This window comes from Stenella coeruleoalba (genome assembly GCF_951394435.1).
Source record: "Stenella coeruleoalba genome assembly, chromosome: 4".
Lineage (NCBI taxonomy): Eukaryota > Metazoa > Chordata > Mammalia > Artiodactyla > Delphinidae > Stenella > Stenella coeruleoalba.
In genome coordinates, this window is record NC_137149.1 from 14,597,082 (window position 1) to 14,616,278 (window position 19,197).

The 19,197-nt window shown below is 37.7% G+C and overlaps 1 protein-coding gene across 4 annotated transcripts in view; it reads left to right on the top strand.

The window, feature by feature from the left end:
• Positions 1–19,197, top strand: part of LOC307185613 (uncharacterized protein) — a 913,805-nt gene that overhangs the window by 135,305 nt on the left and 759,303 nt on the right. The window lies entirely within an intron of this gene.

Consider the following 19,197-nt stretch of genomic DNA (forward strand, 5'->3'; position numbering starts at 1 on the left):
CCCCTGCATCGGCAGGCGGACTCTCAACCACTACGCCACCAGGGAAGCCCACAATGTGTGACTTTATATGACATTTTATAAAGGAAAAACTATAGTGACATTGAAAAGATTGGGGTAGCCAGGTGAAGAGCCAGTGGGAAGGGGATCTAACTGCAAAGAGGCATGAGGAAATGTTTTTGAGGTCATGGAAACGTCATGTATCTTGATTTTGGTGGCTATTATATGACCATATACATTTGTCAAAACACTGAATTATGCCCTTAAACTTAGTGAATTTTATTGTATAGAAATTATAGTTCAATAAAATTCATTAAAAATACTGAGTAGAGGGTATTTCCATAGTATGTTTCTTTGAGACAGTATTTTTGAAAACCTGTCACAGTATTAAAATGCTTGTCCATGTAAAGGTTGACATCTTACTATACTGATCCAATAGTATTGATTGTCTTATGGCAGTGATATTGTTTCTATAGAGACTATATGACTATATAACACTCTAATCAACTAGATTCTTTTATTTAGGCAGCACAAAGTCCCAGGCCAGAGAAAGCTTAAAGAGGATAGTGACAGAAATGACGACATTTTACGATTCAGCTCAAATGAGAGGCAATAGGTCACTATTTAGATATGACAACTAGAAAAAAAAATTCTTGTGTCAACAATCAGAAACATGTTCACTTTTTGAAATATCTGTGCCAAACCCCTAAGAAATATTAGGAAAGACAAGCATAATGAAGTTCATGAAGCCCCTATAAGATATGAAATCCCAATATGAGTTGGTCATCTAGTCTTGAGAGGAAACTCTTGAGATGGATTGACAAGGAAATCTGACATGAAGCTTTAGTTTAAAAACCTTGGTGAGGAAGCTGGAGAGAAGGCTATCATGAGAAAGAGAACTGTCATCTTTCTTTATTCCATACTACCAGCTATATCCAAGTTTCCAGCCACACTGTCTTAGGCTAAAACAATTGCTGGCAACCCCATTTTTCTTTGCTGATGTCACTTGCAAAGAAAGTCACTTTCAGTTTATTTGTGTGGGTATATTTTTCCCTTTCCCTTGGCATTTTTGAGTTTTACATTATTAGATTCTATCCCTCATTGTGAACTGCTTAGTGGTTTATTAGGGACAAGTGTGGCCACTGCCTCTGGAAGATGCCAGAGTGGTATATATAAACCATGATGAGGTTTTAGCCGACAGTGGATGGTATGTTAGCTTTGGCCTTGAGTTCTTGAGGGATCATGATTTAAAAAGTTGTTCAGGGAGACATATTGCTCTTTTTAGGTTGCCAACTTTGTGGCTTTCCTGTGGAGTTGGACTAGTTTTCATCAACAGCTGTGGTTAATTTTCAGGAGCTAGGAGTAGCCATTTTAGAGGCGAATCTTCCCCTGTCTTTGAGTGGTGAATGAAGTTTCTGACTCTTTGGTCGCTGTGGTGTGTGCTTTTTTAATTTCCTTAACTGAGGATTGATTAAAAGTGATTGGCTTGGATTTTATGTAAGCTAAGCAGAGACCTAGGGGATGTTCAGTGACACTTCATGTAACTGAAGAGTATTCTCACATTAATGGTTGGGAAGAGGCAATCGAGGGGTGAGATGCAGAGACGAGAAAGGATAATAATAGGTTGATGTTTAGCTGTTATTTACCATAGCTGTGGATGTGGGTTTTAAAGTGTACATGACACAATTCCTTATATATGAGGAGTAAAGTGGCTGACTTGATTTTTCATTTATTTTAGGTACAATTTACATGCAATAAATTATGTCTGTAAATTTTACTGAGTGCACAGTTTGTGAGTTTTGACAAACAGTCATATAAGCACCACTGTAATCAAGGTACAGAACTGTTCCAGTACCTCCCCAAATTTTCCTGTTCCCCGTTGTAGTTAACTCTTCCTCTGATTTTAATATTTGCCTTTTCCAGAAAGTCATATAAATTCAATCACATAGTATATAGATTTTTGAGTTGGCTTCTTTCACTTAGCATAATGCGTTTGAAATTTATTCATGTTGTTGCATATGTCAGTAATTAATCCATTTATATTGGTGAATGATATCCCACTGTATAGGTGTGTCACAGTTTATTCACCAGTTGAAGGATATTTGGGTTATTTCTAGACTTTGGAGACTATGAATAAAGCTGCTGTAAACACCAATGTGGTGGTTAATTTTAGGTGTCAATTTGGTTGGGCAACAAAGTGTCCAGATATTTGGTCAAACATTATTCTGGATATTTCTGTGAGGGTGATTTTGGATGAGATTATCATTGAAAATCAGTGGGCTTTGAGTAAAACATCACTCTCCATAATATAGGTGGGCCTCATCTAAACACTTGAAGGTCCAAATAGAACAAAAAGGCTGCCCCCCCCCCCCCCCCCCCCCCCGCCAAGCGAGAATTCTCCAGTATACTGCCTTTGGACCTTATTTACAACATTGGCTCTTTCCTGGTTCTAAATCAGATGACCTTTGGACTCAAACTGGAATATCGTCTCTAACCCGCTGGCCTACACTGCAGATTTTGGACTTGCTAACTTCTATAATTACATGACCAATCCCTTATAATAAATCTCTTTGTGTATATGTGTGTGTGTGTGTGTGTGTGTGTGTGTGTGTGTGTATACACACACACACACACATTCTGTTGCTTCTGTTTCTCTGGAGAACCCTAACACAACCCACATACAAGTTTCATGTGAACACAAATTTTCATCACTTGGAGTAGCATTGCAGAATCTCATGGTAAAGGCATGTTTAACTTTATAAGAAACTGGCAGACTTCTTTCATAAGTGGCTATACTATTTTGCATTCCTACCAACAATACATGAGAGTTACCATTGCTCTGTATCCTTTCAAACACTTGGTATTTTCAACATGTTATTTAAAAAAATTTAGTCATTCTAAATTGGGGTGTAGTAATATCTTACTGTTTTATGTTTTTGAGTAATGGTATGTTGAACTTGGAGCTAGTCTGGGAGAGCCCTGTCATTATTTTCTGGTTGTCTCGATATCTCGTACTGACCCCTTGGTCAAGATAAGGATGAAATCACTAAATAATAATTTATAAGTTGCTGTTCTAAACCTAATACTCCCCTGGAGTGGTTTTAAAGTATGTTCATGAGTTATTTAATATGCCTCCTTTCAAGAGATAAAGCTTAATTCCCCCCTCCCCCCCCAAAATAAAGAGTAGGTTATCCTTATTGGCTCACTTTTAATGAACAGCATATATAACTTTCAAAACTAATAAAACACTCCCTCCTTGCTTCCCTTTCTCTGGGATTACTCCCTGTGGGGAAAGCCAGTCAGCTGCCACATTGTGAAGACACTCAAGAAGCCATTGTAGGGAGAACTGAGGACTAGTAAGGGACTTGTTCTGAGAACTAGTAATGAACTGTCTTAGTCTTAACCTCTTGCTAAGACTCATGCAAATGAGCCATCTTGGAAGTGGATCCTTCAGCCCCAGTCAAGGCTTCAGATTACTGCATCCTCAGCCAACATCTGGAGTGCAACCTCATGAGAGACCCTGGGCCAGATCCACCCAGCTAAGCTGCTCCTGAATAACTGATCCATAGAGACTATGAGATGATAAATGTTTGCTGTTTAAGCTACTAAGTAATGGAGTAGTTTGTTATGTAGCAATAGATAGCTAATACAGATTAATACAGATTTTGGTACTGGGATTTGGGGTGCTATTATAACAAATACATAAAAATGTGGATATGGCTTTAGAATCATGCAGTGAGCAGAAGGTGGAGGGACTTTGTTATTAATTATTCTGGCAGTCTCGGGAACTCCCCCAAATTATTGCTTTTGCATTTTAACTTTGGTATAAAAATAGGCTCTACCTGATTTTAGTCTCTTTTAAATAGATTTTACAATGACTGGCTCAAATTATGTACAGAGGATCATTTGTTTTAGGACTTTAAAAATGTCATACAGTTAACAAGTAAAATCATAAATCATGAAACACTCTTATCCGATTTCTTAAATATCTCCCTTTTAGTGATTACTGAACAGTAGGAAGTCCTTGTCTCAATTTTTGTTTTAAATTTTAATCTCAGTATGAGGTTTTAAAATAAAAAGTTTGGATGGAAATAACTGATTATCTGGTTCCAAAGGACATTTCCAAAAGAGATCTCTTGGGTATAATCCATGCACCTAAGTCTCACAGAGTAGGAGATTTACCACTTAAGGAGTTTAGTATCATTGGTGGACATTTTACATGTACATTCTTTAAGCCTCAAATTTAATTTCTTTGGCAATCCAAGCTATTCTTTGTACAGGAGAAGCCAGATTCTCTGCTATACTAATATATCATACCTGCCTTCTGTCAATTCCACAGTGCTACATAAATTGCTGAGTTCTGCTTTTTTGGCTTTTTCCTGGCCAAGGTGTGAAGAGGCCCAGGAGAGAGGAAAGTAAATCAGAATGTGTATACTGTCTTTTCCTCTCAATAACCAGGTCTGACTTAATCCTTGGCAGAGCTGAAGCACCCTGTTTGCCATGGTCGAGTCTTATTTCTTTCTGTTCTGGGGGTTGTGATGCATCTATTTAAACTTATATTGAGTCATTAATATCCAGAATTGACAAGGAAAGGGAGAAAAGTACTATTGAACAGCTACCAGGTACCATTTATGTCACACAATAGCTTAAATGTATATTGGATTGGCTGGCACAGTTTGGCCAAACCTGTGTTGTTAAGTATTGATCAGGATCAGTCCAGCTATAACTATCAGCATGTCTCAGCTCAACTTGGAAGAAATTGTTGAAGGCCATTCTCATGGAATATATGAAACTGATCCTTCATATTTAGATAGAAAATCTGGCTTGTTTCCTATAAATTTTCTGCCAGGTCATGGTACACGATATTCAGTACAGTTTGAATATTAGCCCTGGACCCCTGGCAGTCCATTGAGGTAGGCATCCAAGGCATATTTGCTAGAACCGAGCTCTGCTTTTGTGGGAAGTCAGGTACATTGTTCCTTTATTGTCATGAATTCACTGTCACTTAATGACTTTTTCCAGTGATGGGTTCATGAGTGGTGAGAATACCTGGCACAAATTAAACCCGTATGTATATGTGTGAAATATTCTCTGTTAGTTGTGCCATTATATAGTGTACTGGTTTGGTTTTCCAGGAAGTATACTTCAAGATGGACTTAGGAGTGCAGAAAGTTTATTTGGGTTTAATACCTGTGAAAGGAAAAGGAAGGAAGCAGGATTGGGCAGGGGTGAGTCATCAGACTGTAATACAGACCTGTTAAGTTTCTGCCAGCCCATTGGGGAGCTCTATCACAAAAATCATCATCTGGAGTAATTCTGCATTAGGCTGAAATACCTAGGCCTTTGTACCACAGTCTTTATCAGTCATTAGGGGCCACCTTGAGAAGAATGTGACCTTGGTTCCCTTGGTTCTAAAGCTGAGGCAGACCCTGAAGAGCTAACTGCTGAAAGCTGTCAGCTGACAACATTTTTTCTTTTTGTTGCTGGACATGGAGTGCTTTCTCAAAGAGGGATCTGAGCAGCACATCTCCATATCTGCTACATGTAGCTAAAGGCAGATCTTGTTTTGGCTGTTTACTGTGCCATCCTTACTTCAGTTAGGTCACAGAGGTATAGCTATAATCTGTGCATAGATCTAGAGATATAGTAAAGCCTTTCTTTTCTGAAAATTTATTAATAAAAGTAAAAGTCAAAGTGGAAAATGATAAAATGTTAAAGATAATGCATGTCTAATTTAACTTAATGTTATTTTATCTTTTATGTAGAGACATGTCTTATGTAGGGACAAAACCTTTTTTTTGAGTATGAGTCTTTTGATTAGAATTCCACTTTATCTTTCATGCATAGGGAATACCAATAAAACATGATACTGAATTTGCAGTTTTTTTTTTTTTTTGCGATACGTGGGCCTCTCACCATTGTGGCCTCTCCCGTTGCGGAGCACAAGCTCTGGACGCGCAGGCTCAGCGGCCATGGCTCACAGGCCCAGCCGCTCTGCGGCATGTGGGATCTTCCCAGAATGGGGGCACAAACCCGTGTCCCCTGCATCGGCAGGCGGACTCTCAACCACTGCGCCACCAGGGAAGCCCTGCAGTTTTGGCAGAGCACAACCTTATACACTGTGAAACAGTCTGAGTACAGGATTCCCTAGATTTTTATGATTTTTCCACCAGTATTTCATATTTATTTTTATACCAGTTTAATTCAATAGTGTTTTTAAATGATTCACCTTAATTTAGACTTTTCAAGTCATCTGACCTAATTTTTATTTTAACCTCCTCTCCTTTTGCACTAATTTTTACTCAGATTATATTTAATGAAAGTCATTGCATAAGAATAAATAGATTTGACTTTGGTGTGTGTATGACTTAATAGATGAGAACAGAAGTATTCAGGCTTCCTAGAGAGGGGTATACTAGCTCTAAGGCTTCAGTTAGTGGTGAACATTGGCCAGTGTCTTTTGTAAAGGGGAAAGAAAGTGTCATTTAATCAAGCAAATAAAACGAGAGCTTTGTATATTTATAGCTGTATCTCCAACTACATCTGTAATTATAGCTTATATCTGTTAAAGGACATTCAAGAACAATAAATATTTTGTTACTAGAGAGGGATATAGGCCCAAATCACTACCTAATGCCTTACTTTGGTGAACTGGGCTGGGCTGTGAGAGAGTCTCAGCATGCCTTTTTACCTATTAGTGTAAAGCCTGGATTAGGGTAGCAGTAATATTCTTTTTCCCTCTAGGCCCTATTCTGTTTCCATTGACCATGCAAGGGCCTCCCTCTAAGTCAGTGTCTTCCCTAGGATCCTTTCACAATACCAGCTGCCTGAGATTAAGTGAGCCAAGAGAGATGAGAGTTCAAAGAGAAGAAGGCCTTTGTCCCAAATCAGTTCTATTTATAATCACTTTACTCCTCTACCTAAAAGCTCCATCCTCAACTTCATGTCGCTGAAAGAGTCTGTTTTTTCCTGACTTTTGGAATTGAAGAGAGGAAGCCTTGAGAGCCCCTGAAGATTAGCATGTGCCATGAACATCATTTTTATATTCATTTTTAAAGGGTTAATACGGACCTTTCTTCTGTTAATTTTTGTGGATGGCTTGACTCTGGGCTCTTTGAATAATGTTTGCAAACATCTGGCTGGAACATCCCATCAACCTGGAATAACTATACCTAGCATCCTAGTTTTCGTACTTATGAGAAAGAACTATGGAAAGGAGGTAGCTAATCATATGATTCAAGATCTCTGGATGATGATTAGTTAAGCTGAAAACCCTGATAAGAGTCTATAAAGTCCTGCTTCAATTAAAGATGAAGCACACATAAAAGCTGCTATGGCCTGATGCCCTGTATCTGTCCCAGAATTGATTTCTTTGAAGAGATGTATTCTCAGTGCCAAGACATTTCAACAGCTTTCACTGTTTCTCCTCATTTTGTAGGCACTGAAATTTACATTTTCTCTTAATTTACAAATACGTGACGAGACTGTTGGACTATTGGTATCAAATAGAATATTGTAGCAGGAAAGGGAGAGTAGTTGATGTTTTTAAAAAGGAAATTTTCCTAACTTTTTCATTCCTAACCTTTAAACTGATATTTAAATAAAACATGGTGATAGTTATGATTAGGTGTAAAGATTTTCCATTAATATTATTACATTGTCAGAATGATCATCTGTTGTACAAAGCTCCCGTACTTATGTTTAGCTGTGACAGTTGAAGACATTTAAGTAAGAATGCAATTATGTAGTCAGAGCAATTCCTAGGGTCTACATGTGTGTGCCTGATGGACCTATACCAGGTGTTCTTTGGGTAGGGAAGAGAAGAATGGAGAGTTTATTAAGGTTGCTGTTGTGTTAATCATGGTACTTGCTGTAGTTTCTTTTGAAAGAGGTTAAGGAAACTGATCAGCATTTAAACCAATCCATAGCTTGGGACTTTTTGATAAGATTCACTCTTTAAAGAGGGGAAGATTTTTTTCCTATGCATTAAGAGATAAGTGTTACATAAACCACAGTTAATCCGGTACATGGTTTTTGTTTTGTCAGGGATAAAAGACTGTTGTTAACAAAGAAAGCAAAAGCTTATGTTTGGAGAAAAGGGCCAGGAGCCATGCATGGCCTGTTACCAGGGACTTCTGTATCTAAGTGGCAGCAAGACTCTGCTCCTCACAAGAGCCACAGATGTTCAACTCCATCAAATACCCTTGGAAGGTCTTTCATTTAGTCTTTGCTTTGGTCTCAAGACAAGACAGCACCTTTGGTGGACCTCTTTCCTTTTCCTATATAATATTTTCATTTTCTGCCTCATTTTATTAGTAGTATCTCCTTTTTACTTTGGGTTGCTGCATTAATTACTTACATGTACCTACTTAAGGGCAGGTAAACTTTAACAAAAGTTTAAAGCTCAAGTGTAGTTGAAATGAAATAATCTTTATGCCTTATGAAAATACACAAGTGAGTCATTCTTTATTGGAACTAAAGGCTCAAGTTAAGAAATTTTTCCCATAATCTTTTAAACATATGTTCAGCAGAGATTAAAAAAAATCTGTTTAGGCTGGAATCTTCTACTAAGTTAATAAAATGTTAATGTTTTCCCATGTTATAAATTTAGACATTTCTAGGATCCTAAAGTCACAGTGGTTAAAACTTTGAGACAATACTAAGAGTGGAGTGCAGAGTATGGAAAAAGGAGAGGTACTTAAAGATTCCTTTTTATCTCTGCTAGTCTCACTTTCTCACATTGTGTTGGACTAGGCAGTTCCAGTTGCATAATTAAAGTCTCCTCTCCAGAATGTCTGCTTTACTCATTACACAAAAGTAGATTAAACATATTGGTGTGTGATATGTGGAAATGGTGTATGTGTGTATGTGTGTGTGAATAAAAGGATAGTGCAGACTTTTGAGTGAGAGCAGGTTGACTTTATATTTATTTTCTAAGAGTACATAAGAATACAACAGTGTCCCCAGAGATAAAATCCTGTAAGTTTTAGAAAAAGTAAAAATTTGAAATTTAAAGAAATGTCATTTCTTATGTTTTCTTTCTTTGGTGACTTTTTTTTTTTTTTTTTTTTTTTTAATGCTTGTGGTGGAAATTTTTTCTCTCTTTGAATGAGAGAGCTTTTGGTATTTATTGATAGCTGAGAACATTCATCTCTCATTCCAAATAGACAAGATTGACACCTTTGAGGTCCCCAGCATACTTATATCCCCAAATATGCACAAATAGCTTTTGGGGCCACTCTGTCATCAGGGCACCTACTTTCAAGAGAAATGGATGAGGTAATGTCTGTAGGAACTTTGAGAAGGCTAAGCACCAAAAATAAAATATTTTTAGAAGAAGTTATTACTTTGGACAGGCAAGACCTAAATGTGTAATGTAAAGCTAAGTGAGGAGAACACAGAATTGTGGTGCCAGTCAAGGGCAGCACTGTGATCATGGATGGGTGCTGAGCCCTGAGGAATAAAAAGATTGCATGGAAGGCACAGGAAGAGAGCAAAGGAGAATCAAGGACTGGATTAAATGACCAAATAGAGACCAAAAAGCCTGGGAAGGTAGAAGATCACAGAGGATAACAAAGGAAGTGGGAGTTTGGCTTCTTATTACCTTGCTTTCTTTAATCAAGCTATTTATTTTAAAAAGTGTTTTCTCTCTTTTACTTTCCTATTTGTTTTCTATTATTCTCCATTTCAATTTATGGCTTTTATTGATATTTACATTCTTATTTATATCATGAACAAAGCTAAGGAATAATCCTCAAACATTACTTTTCTTTTTTTTTTTTTTTGGCAGTACACAGGCCTCTCACTGCTGTGGCCTCTCCCGTTGTGGAGCACAGGCTCCGGACGCGCAGGCTCAGCGGCCATGGCTCACGGGCCCAGCCGCTCCGCGGCATGTGGGATCTTCCCAGACCGGGGCACGAACCCGTGTCCCCTGCATCGGCAGGTGGACTCTCAACCACTGCACCACCAGGGAAGCCCCTAACATTACTTTTCTTATCACTGGTGTACAGTGAAAGTCTTTGTCTATTATAGGAAAATTTTCAGCATTTTAAAAGATATCTTTCAAATGAAAGATTACTTAGATGAGCAATTGTAAAATAGTTGAAATTATGGTCATTGAAGTTGGAGTTGGAGGAAGGGGGCCTAGAATATTTCCTGCTCAGATTTTCCCCTCCTTGGGGTCTAGGAGACTCCCATAACTTCCTGATTGCTGGATAAAATCTAAACTCCACAGTTGACATTCAAAATTTTTGGTACCATGGACTCATTTCTGTAATTCTTGGTCACTCACTCCTATAATACTCATTCCTCTTTCCTATAATACTTGATTAACCTCATTCCTCATTTGTTTTAAGTGTGTCTCTGCTTTTCCACTTGGGCCCTTGCCACATTGTTCTTACAGCTCTCTTTGTATTTTACATGTTCCTCTTGCCTATAATGTTCTTCAGTTGAACTATGTACAACTCCTTTGGACTTGTCTAAATCCAAAGAGGCTCAGCTGCTCTTGACCTATGCCACCCTACTCTGCTTTTCCTTTTACTGTACTCACACCTTTATTATTCCTCATCATCCACAACATCTTAAGACCTTCAGCTTAAAAGCCCAGCACTACTCAATGTCTGAAGCAATCTGGACCAGAATACAGAAACTTTATTATAAGAGCTGTCATCTGTGATAGGTAGAACCTAGAATTATTCCTGCTGCCCAAAGCCTAGAATTTTATCTGAATAGGGTGAACTGTTGGGTACCATAGATACCTGGTCTGGATGATTGCTCTTTTGTCTCAGTTCCATACAGTTTAGGACAGACTCTAGTGTTTGAATTTACCTAACTTTGATGTTTCCCTCTCTTGGGGATTAGATCTTATTTCTATCAATGTAGATTCTAGTTGAAAGCATGCTTTATCAGGGTCAATGGTGTCATCATTCCCTGGACAGTGAGTTTCTTTGAATCAGTACCAAGAGTGTTTTCTTTGTAGTCTTTGCATAAGCTGGTTTGAACTTCCTTACAGCATGGTAGCCTCAGAGCAGTTGGATTGTTTATATAGTGACTCAGCACTCCACTGTGACTGTTCTAGCAAGCAAGATGGAAGTTGCAATGGCTTTATTGACCTCACCTTAGAAGTCATGCAGCAGCACTTCCACCACATTTTATTGATTTCAAGGCAGTCATAAACTCTCCTAGATTGATGGGTAGGAGAATTCGACGCCACATTGTGATGGGGCATGGCAAGAGTCTAGAAAAATGGTAAGACAGGTGATGTTGTTGCAGCCGTCTTTGGAAAGTACAATCTGCTACAGGCTACATGTATAGTTATAGTTAGCATTTATGAACATAGCATAGATAAAGATAAACTTGGCTTCTTGCTTGAATAATAGTATAGTATAGCATGTTCACATATTGCCTGTTCTAATAATTTAGATATTTAAAGGTTGATAGTGGTTATTACTACCTTGAAATAAGAAGTGATATATAGTTGAAGTTCATTGATACATATTAATTATACACTGGGTGTTGGAGGCTGTGGTAAGGACCAGTATTTATTCTAGTGCTTTAAAGATGACCTAGGAATAGATGACCAGGATCTGTCTTGCTTCTAAGTAGAGCCGCCCAGGAGAGCAGTTCAGAGGTATAATGGGGGAGGGGCCCTCATAATGGGCTGAGAGTAAGATGCTAGTCCAAGTCAGAGAGACAAAGGAGAAAGGGTTAGAATGCTGACTGCGCAATTTGTCAGGAAGGTCCTAGAGACTAACAAAGAAGTGAAGATGACATCAGAGAAATATCCAAGTAGGTAGGTATTGTGTTAGTAGTCACACCAGGAACTAGTCCCACAAACATGGCTCATGTATTAATTTGAAGGTGAGCCCTTAAAGCAGCAGAACAGCATTGGACACAAGCCTCACTCAAGTTGGCATAAAAATTAATCTCAATAAATTAATTTTTGTAAGAGAATTACACAAACTCATCCTGACTAATGAATTTTCTAAGAGCTACCTTGTTTATAAACAATCCATGTGAGGTTTTTAATAATATTTCATGTTGGTAACTGTGGCAAATTGTAGCCATACCTCTTTTTATTGTGTTTTGCTTTATTGCACTTTGCAGATGTTGCATTTTTTACAAAATGAAGGTTTGTGGGAACCCTATGTTGAGCAAGTCTATCGACATCATTTTTCTAAGAGCATTATTTTTAAATTAAAGTATGTACTGTTTTTTAGATAATGGTATTGTATACTTAATAGACTACATTATAGTGTAAAGATAACTTTTTATGCACTGGGAAACCAAAAAATATGTGGGACTCACTTTGTTGCAGTATTTGCTTTATTTTGGTCATCTGGAACTGAACCTGAAATATCTCAGAGGTATGCCTGTATTTTGAGATCTCTATCCCTGTGTGTATGTTTATCTATATACAATTCTATTTCTATATTTCTATCTATGTCTGTGTCCAGGCCATTTCCATCTTCCATGTCCTTACCCATAACTGTATGTATATCTATATATCTATGTTTATATCTATATCTATATATGTATATCTATATCTATATCTACATCGATATCTCTCCAAGATGTCAGCTGGAGATTCACTGCATCTTAAGAATCAGATAAGATTGGCTTAAACCTCTATTTCCCGTCCATTTCCTTCTCAAGATTTTTATAGTTCTTACAGGAACAGAGAAAGGTTTATGATCTCATGATAACCTCTGACTTTGAGCTCCTGCTTCTACTACAAATAGGTTAATTTATGGATTGTCCCCAAACCCTGAAGGTTTTCAGCTTATTTTTCTAAACAAAGCTGATTCCCTCCTTTAACGGTTAGTTTTTGTTGCATAACGAATTGTCTTCAAAACGAGTGGCTTAAAACCAAAACCATTTTATTCAGTTCACTATTCTGTGGATCACCTAGGTTGTTCTAAGTGGGCTGGCTTGGCTGACCTCTTCTGGGCTCTCTCATGTATCTGTGGTCAGATGGAATTTGGGTGGTGGCTAAATGATCTGGATGGCCTCAGTCATATGTCAAGAGTGGGTAGACTGGTTGGTTTTGTGGAGTGAGTGGCACACAGCTGGAACTGCTTGAATATGCTCTGTTCAGTCTCTCATCCTATAGGTAGCTAGCCTGAGCTTCTTCACATGGTGGTCTCAGAGTTCCAGAGAATCACACAAGTGACTTTTCAAGCCTCTGCTTGTGTCACACTTCCTAATGTCTCATTGGTCAAAATTATTCAAGTGGCCAAGGCCAAAGGCATTGTGGGAAGGGATAACCCAAGTGTCTGGGGCAGTGAGGGAAATTATTGCGGTAATTTTTGCAAACACTTTACCACATCTTTCTAAGAGAAGTTTAATGTCAGCTGTTAAATGCATATATTTTAAACTTTAATCCTTACTTTCCCCTAAAGACTCGATTTTTCATTAGATCAGGGAAATATTTTCTACTTCTTTTGAAACAACAACAACAAATAAAAATGTGGTAGCTCTGGGCTTTGAGAAATGTAGGGGACTTCTTAGTACAGTGACTGGGGGGCTCTAATGGCATTTAGTGGGCAGGGGTCAGGAATGCTGGGGCCAGTTTGGCACAGCACAGTTAAGGCTTGTCTTGCCCCTGTTGAGAAACACTGAGCTACATGTACCAAGGAGATATTTTTCCTTTTGAATTAATTTCCTTCCTCCTTCAAGGCTTAGGGAGGTAATTTTATGATAGAGAAGGAACGCTAGACTGAGTGAGAGGAAACTGAATTTCTAATCTTCTCTGTACCACACTCTGACTGCATGATCTGGAGCAAATCACTCAAGTATTCTGGAACTCAGTTTCCCACCTTAAAGTAACAGGGTTGGATGAGATGATATACGCTTATTTATGCACTTATTTCCCTCATCAATCCACAAAGAATTTGAGATGGCATGAAAACTGCATAAAGTAAAATAAATACTTGAGGAAATGTATACAAAAGGAAAACAAGAGAGGGGGAATAAAACAAGGAAAACTGGTTCACAGAAAACATACTTTGAGAATCTATATGACTGCTAGAAACAGACTTCAAATTTGACTCTAAGTACAGAGGGAAACATCATTATAGAAGTCACAGCCACGATAAAATGAGAATACAAGTTGTTCATGTGAAAGAAACAGTTTTGTTACTGAGACTTGAGAGGAACCCCTTAGGATATCATAATGATGTGTGAAAGACCATATTCTTGAAAGCATACAACAGATATGTTAAACAATTTTCCCACAGTGATTTCTTATCATATCCCTTAGTGTAAATTGATGTCATAACAAAAAGGGGCTAAAACAATGATCTCTAATATGCACCTCTGTTGATTTGATTTATCTCAGTGGTAATATACAGACTATTTTCTAGAGTAATGTTCTTAATGGAAGTCCTTCAAGATGCCCTCAATGAATATTATCTTTCACTATTAGGTCTCAGTGATTTTAAGGCCCTTTCTATCTCTGTGGTTATAATAACTTATGTTTTGGGAAGAAAAAAGACTTCTGCTTTGTGTTAGTCTGCTAGGGCTACCATCGCAAAATACCACAGACTGAGTCACGTGAACAATAGAAATTAATTTTCTCATAGTTCTGGAGGCTAGAAGTCCAAGATCAAGGGGCCATCAGGGTGGGTTTCTAGTGATGCCTCTCTTCTGGCTTGTTGACAGTTGCCTTCTCACTGTGTTTTCATATGCCATTTCCTCTCTGTGCCTGTGGAAAGAGTAAGATCTCTGGTTTTTCTTCCTTTTCTAATAAGAATACCTGTCCTATCAGATTAGGTCTACCCTCATGACCTCATTTAACCTTAATTACTGCCTTAAAGGCCCATCTCCAAATACAGTCACATTGATGGCTAAGGCTTCAACATACGAATTTTGAGAGATACAGTTCAGTCCATAACATGATTCTTTAATTCATCATGGTTCTTTAATAATCAACTGACATACTGAGGACAAGGATACATTTAATGTAGATTTCATTTTATTTCTTTGGTTTTCTTAGAATTTTCAGTTTGAAGCCAACAGAACCATTTCATTTTTTTCCCCCAACGTGCTTTATTTTGTGTATACTTGAAACAACTCCAGAGATCTGACATCTGTATTTAAAATAATAAATGGAAATTATTGTAATCTGATGCATCTTACCTCTCAGATTGTCAGTTGAGGTAATTTCACCAGTTACAGATGAAAGTGGCTCTTTGGCATGTCTTCAGAGGGCTTCTTGGTGTTATATGACTTTTGGGATACATGGAAGAGATTCATATCTTGAGAAGCATATATGTGTGCATGTGTGTGTACATACATATGTTTAGACACTAATGCTAAAAATACAATTAAAGTGAAATACTTTATTGTTTATTGAATGGTAATATACACTTTTTGCAATACTGTTTGGAAAAGGGCAGAATCTAGTCTGTGGTTTCATCTTTGTTTAATAACTGAAAATATGTTATAGGGCAGCTAACATGCTTTCTGGTTTATCCCAGTGGCAATCTCATTCTCTAGTCCCCCAGCAACAGCTGTGTCAAATAAACCTAAGTAAAGAAGAAGAAAAAGAGGGGGAGAGTTGGAGAGGGTGGAGCTTGAGGTGGGAGTAGCAGTAAAAAAAAAAAAGAGAGAGAGAGAAAGCAGAGTTGCAAAGAAAATTGACTTAGGGTGGTATTTTTTTGAACCTTTATTATATTTGTGTTAGGATATGTTTTATAGGCTCATAAAATTCAGTCACATAAGCAGACTCAAAAGTAAAGCATCGAGCCTCAGTCTATTTGTTATCATTATAATAGTGTGAAAACCATTTCCATTGCAGGTGTTTCAAAGACCCATAGAGGTTGCATGACTTAAACATTAACATATTATTATAATAATATGAAGCTGCGACCCTTTGACCCATAAGCTTTTTTTTTTTTTTTTTTTTTAAATTTTATTTATTTATTTATTTTGGGCTGTGTTGCGTCTTCGTTTCTGTGCGAGGGCTTTCTCTAGTTGTGGCGAGCGGGGGCCACTCTTCATCGCGGTGCGTGGGCCTCTCACTGTCGCGGCCTCTCTTGTTGTGGAGCACGGGCTCCAGACGTGCAGGCTCAGTAGCTGTGGCTCACGGGCCTAGTTGCTCCGCGGCATGTGGGATCTTCCCAGACCAGGGCTCGAACCCGTGTCCCCTGCATTGGCAGGCGGATTCTCAACCGCTGCGCCAGCAGGGAAGCCCGACCCATAAGCTTTTGACTTTAATAATTTCCAGGTTATTCCTTAGCCAAAATATGTTTTCCCTTCAATTTTCACACTGGTGCATTTTCCTAAATAAAGTACTAATATAATAAATAAATTATATCCAGATGAAAGCCTGTCATCCAGTACCTCATCCCAGCACGGTGCCTGCAAATGCTATAGTAAGGATTTCTCAATGTGCTGCCTCTATCAGGGATAGAGACCTGGGAATCTGGCCGAGGTGGTACTTGATAAGAGGAAGAACGAAATGAATGGATAAGGTTAAGAAAAGATGACCTTGGACAAAAGTCTTAGAGGTCAGTACTTGCTTTTTTATTCTCTCATAAAGTGAAGGAGGGGATTGGGGTGAAGAGAAAAAAAGAGTTCATCACAGATTGAAAAACTTTGTGTCAAATGTGGGAAAAAACCCACCAAAGTGAAGTCTTTATCATGAAATGCACCAAACACAAAAGAATGAATGCATGGGTTTGAGGCATTTGGGAGTGATTGGTAGTCATATTATTTAGCTTGCTGCACACTAGATGGCTGTAGTCAGGTTTTCTGTTCTGTTAACCATGGAGTCAATGGTTTCATAAAGCTGTTACTCATTCGGAGGGAGTTTGTGTGCTTTATTTCCACATAGGATATCTGTCTGAAAAGTACATTGCATATCTAATAAACTGCTAATTGCTCAGATTGAGTAATCTTTCAATCAGTGATTTCTAAGAAAGAATGGTAACATTTATTTGAATATTGCATACTCTGAATGGATACTGTATTCATATCCAATAGTTATTAGATACTTTCCTCTTTTCTAGTGAGACAACCAGGTTCTTCTCTTTTCTCTGCTCTCCTCCCTCCCTCCTGGTGTCTCTTCCTCCCTCTTCTTTCCTTCCTTCCTTCCTTTCTTCCTCCCTTCATTTCCCCTGCTTCTACTTTTTTTCTCCTTTTTTGTCAGATAGCCAACATAGGAGCTAAGGGAAGAAGAGAAGGGTCATCATGGTAAGTGAAGAGAGTTATAGAGAGAAATACAGATAGTCCTTTGGTGGTAATATCTTTTGAGGGGATTAGGCTTTCTACACACACACATACACACACATATACATTTGTAATACTGCTATAGAAGAATACATTGTCAGGGAGGAAGAGGAAAAGTAAAATTAGCATTTGTTGAACTTCTGTGTACCAGGTTCTATTAGACTGCTTCATTTAATTCTTAAAATAACACAAGGAAGTTCTAATGAGAAGGTAAAATATCTCTGATATCTGGTATTGGTATCTGTTTGTTACCAGCATTCGGATAGTACCCAAGCTGTTTAAAAAATACATGTTATTCACCATACAAAAATATGTGCAGACATAGTGATGCCAGCGATTCACTATTCAGTAACTTATTAAGAAAATATCTATGGATTGCCTACACTGTCCGGGTCAAAGAAAATAGTCAAGGTTATTTCATTAAATGAGTATTTGTGTGTGTACTCCTGTGTGTACATTTATTTGGTTTACAAACACTGCTACTTTGACATTACAGTGTACAATTATGTAATGATAATGATAACAACTGATATTAACTGGCCACTTTCTCTTTGTCAGGGGCTCTAGTCTGCTGAATGGTGACTGCATATTAGGTTCCTTAGAAGTGGGAATTCCTATGGAATTTTTTCATTTAAATTAATTAAATAACTAATCATATCCTACGTTATTCCAAAGGTGACTTAAAATAAAGATTCAAATAATATGGTAAAAGAAAATAATTAAAAATGAACAAGAAACATGAGGTAATGGAAAAACAAAGTGAAGAAAGTATATCAAGCTGGCAGTGAGGCTGTGAAACAAATTATAGGCCACATATCTCCATGTATTTTCACCAGGGGCGGGGGAAGCATGGTAAGATACAGGGCCCATAAGGGAAAAATGAACTAGTTGTTGAGGATAAACATAATATCTGAGACTGAGATAAAGTTCTTTCGTAGGCCCTCATGTATGATGCCACATAAAGAACAGTATACTTACTGGAAACGCAGTCCAGTCCATTTTTCATTCTAGGCTGATGGCTTCAGTACATTTAATTCTAGAACAATTCAGTAAACAGTTTTAATGGGGTAGAGGGAGAGGTTGAGTGTTGGGGCAGATGGAGTTGAAATGATGGGCCATATCATGTCCAGTTATGAAGTTTTCTGGATTTTCTTGCTTAATCCAAGGAAAGATGGTATCAGAGGAATGTGTAGTCTGCATAATCTGATGAGATCCTTCATAAAATTAATATCTTTCAGCCAAGAGTGTAAAAGGCGTTGACCCACAGTAAATTCAAGATTAATTTCAGGGTCAAATATTTGGAATGCAGATATTCTGGATTAGTTCAGCCTTATGCTTTAATAATCAGTGAAACTGGGGATAGAGTTGACATCCTACAAAAGGGCATTATTTATGAATTCCAGGAGGTCCTATTATAGTGTAATTCCTGTGACAATACTCTTGTCAAATTACTTAGAACTTCACAACTGCATTTGTGTTTCACTGTGTGAGCCCCTCTCCCGCCTTCTTAGGCTTTATTTTAATGTTTCCAGTCATGAATCTGAAATAAGACAGTATTCTTTTTTTTAAAAATCAAACATCAATATATATTTTCTCTATTAATGAGTCAATGCATTACATTTAGAAGACAAGGGATAATTCACTCATTGTCATGCAGAGTTAGCATTTAGATAACCATCTTTCAATATTTTTCTAGGAATAAGTTTAAAAATAAGTCTTACATATTATTTTTTATCTTACATTTTTTACTTAGTTTATCCAGTTCTTTCCCCTGGTACAGCATGGTGTTTGCAACAGTCTTTTAAGGTTGTACAATATTCTATTAAGTTGTGTTCTATACAGTTGATGTATTATAGTTTACTTAAGAATATAGTTTAGTTAAGCACTTTTAGATGTTGTGGTGTTAAAGACAGAAGAGACAGAAAAGAAAAGGAGTAGGAGAAGAGATAACGTGGGTTATTGCAGAGT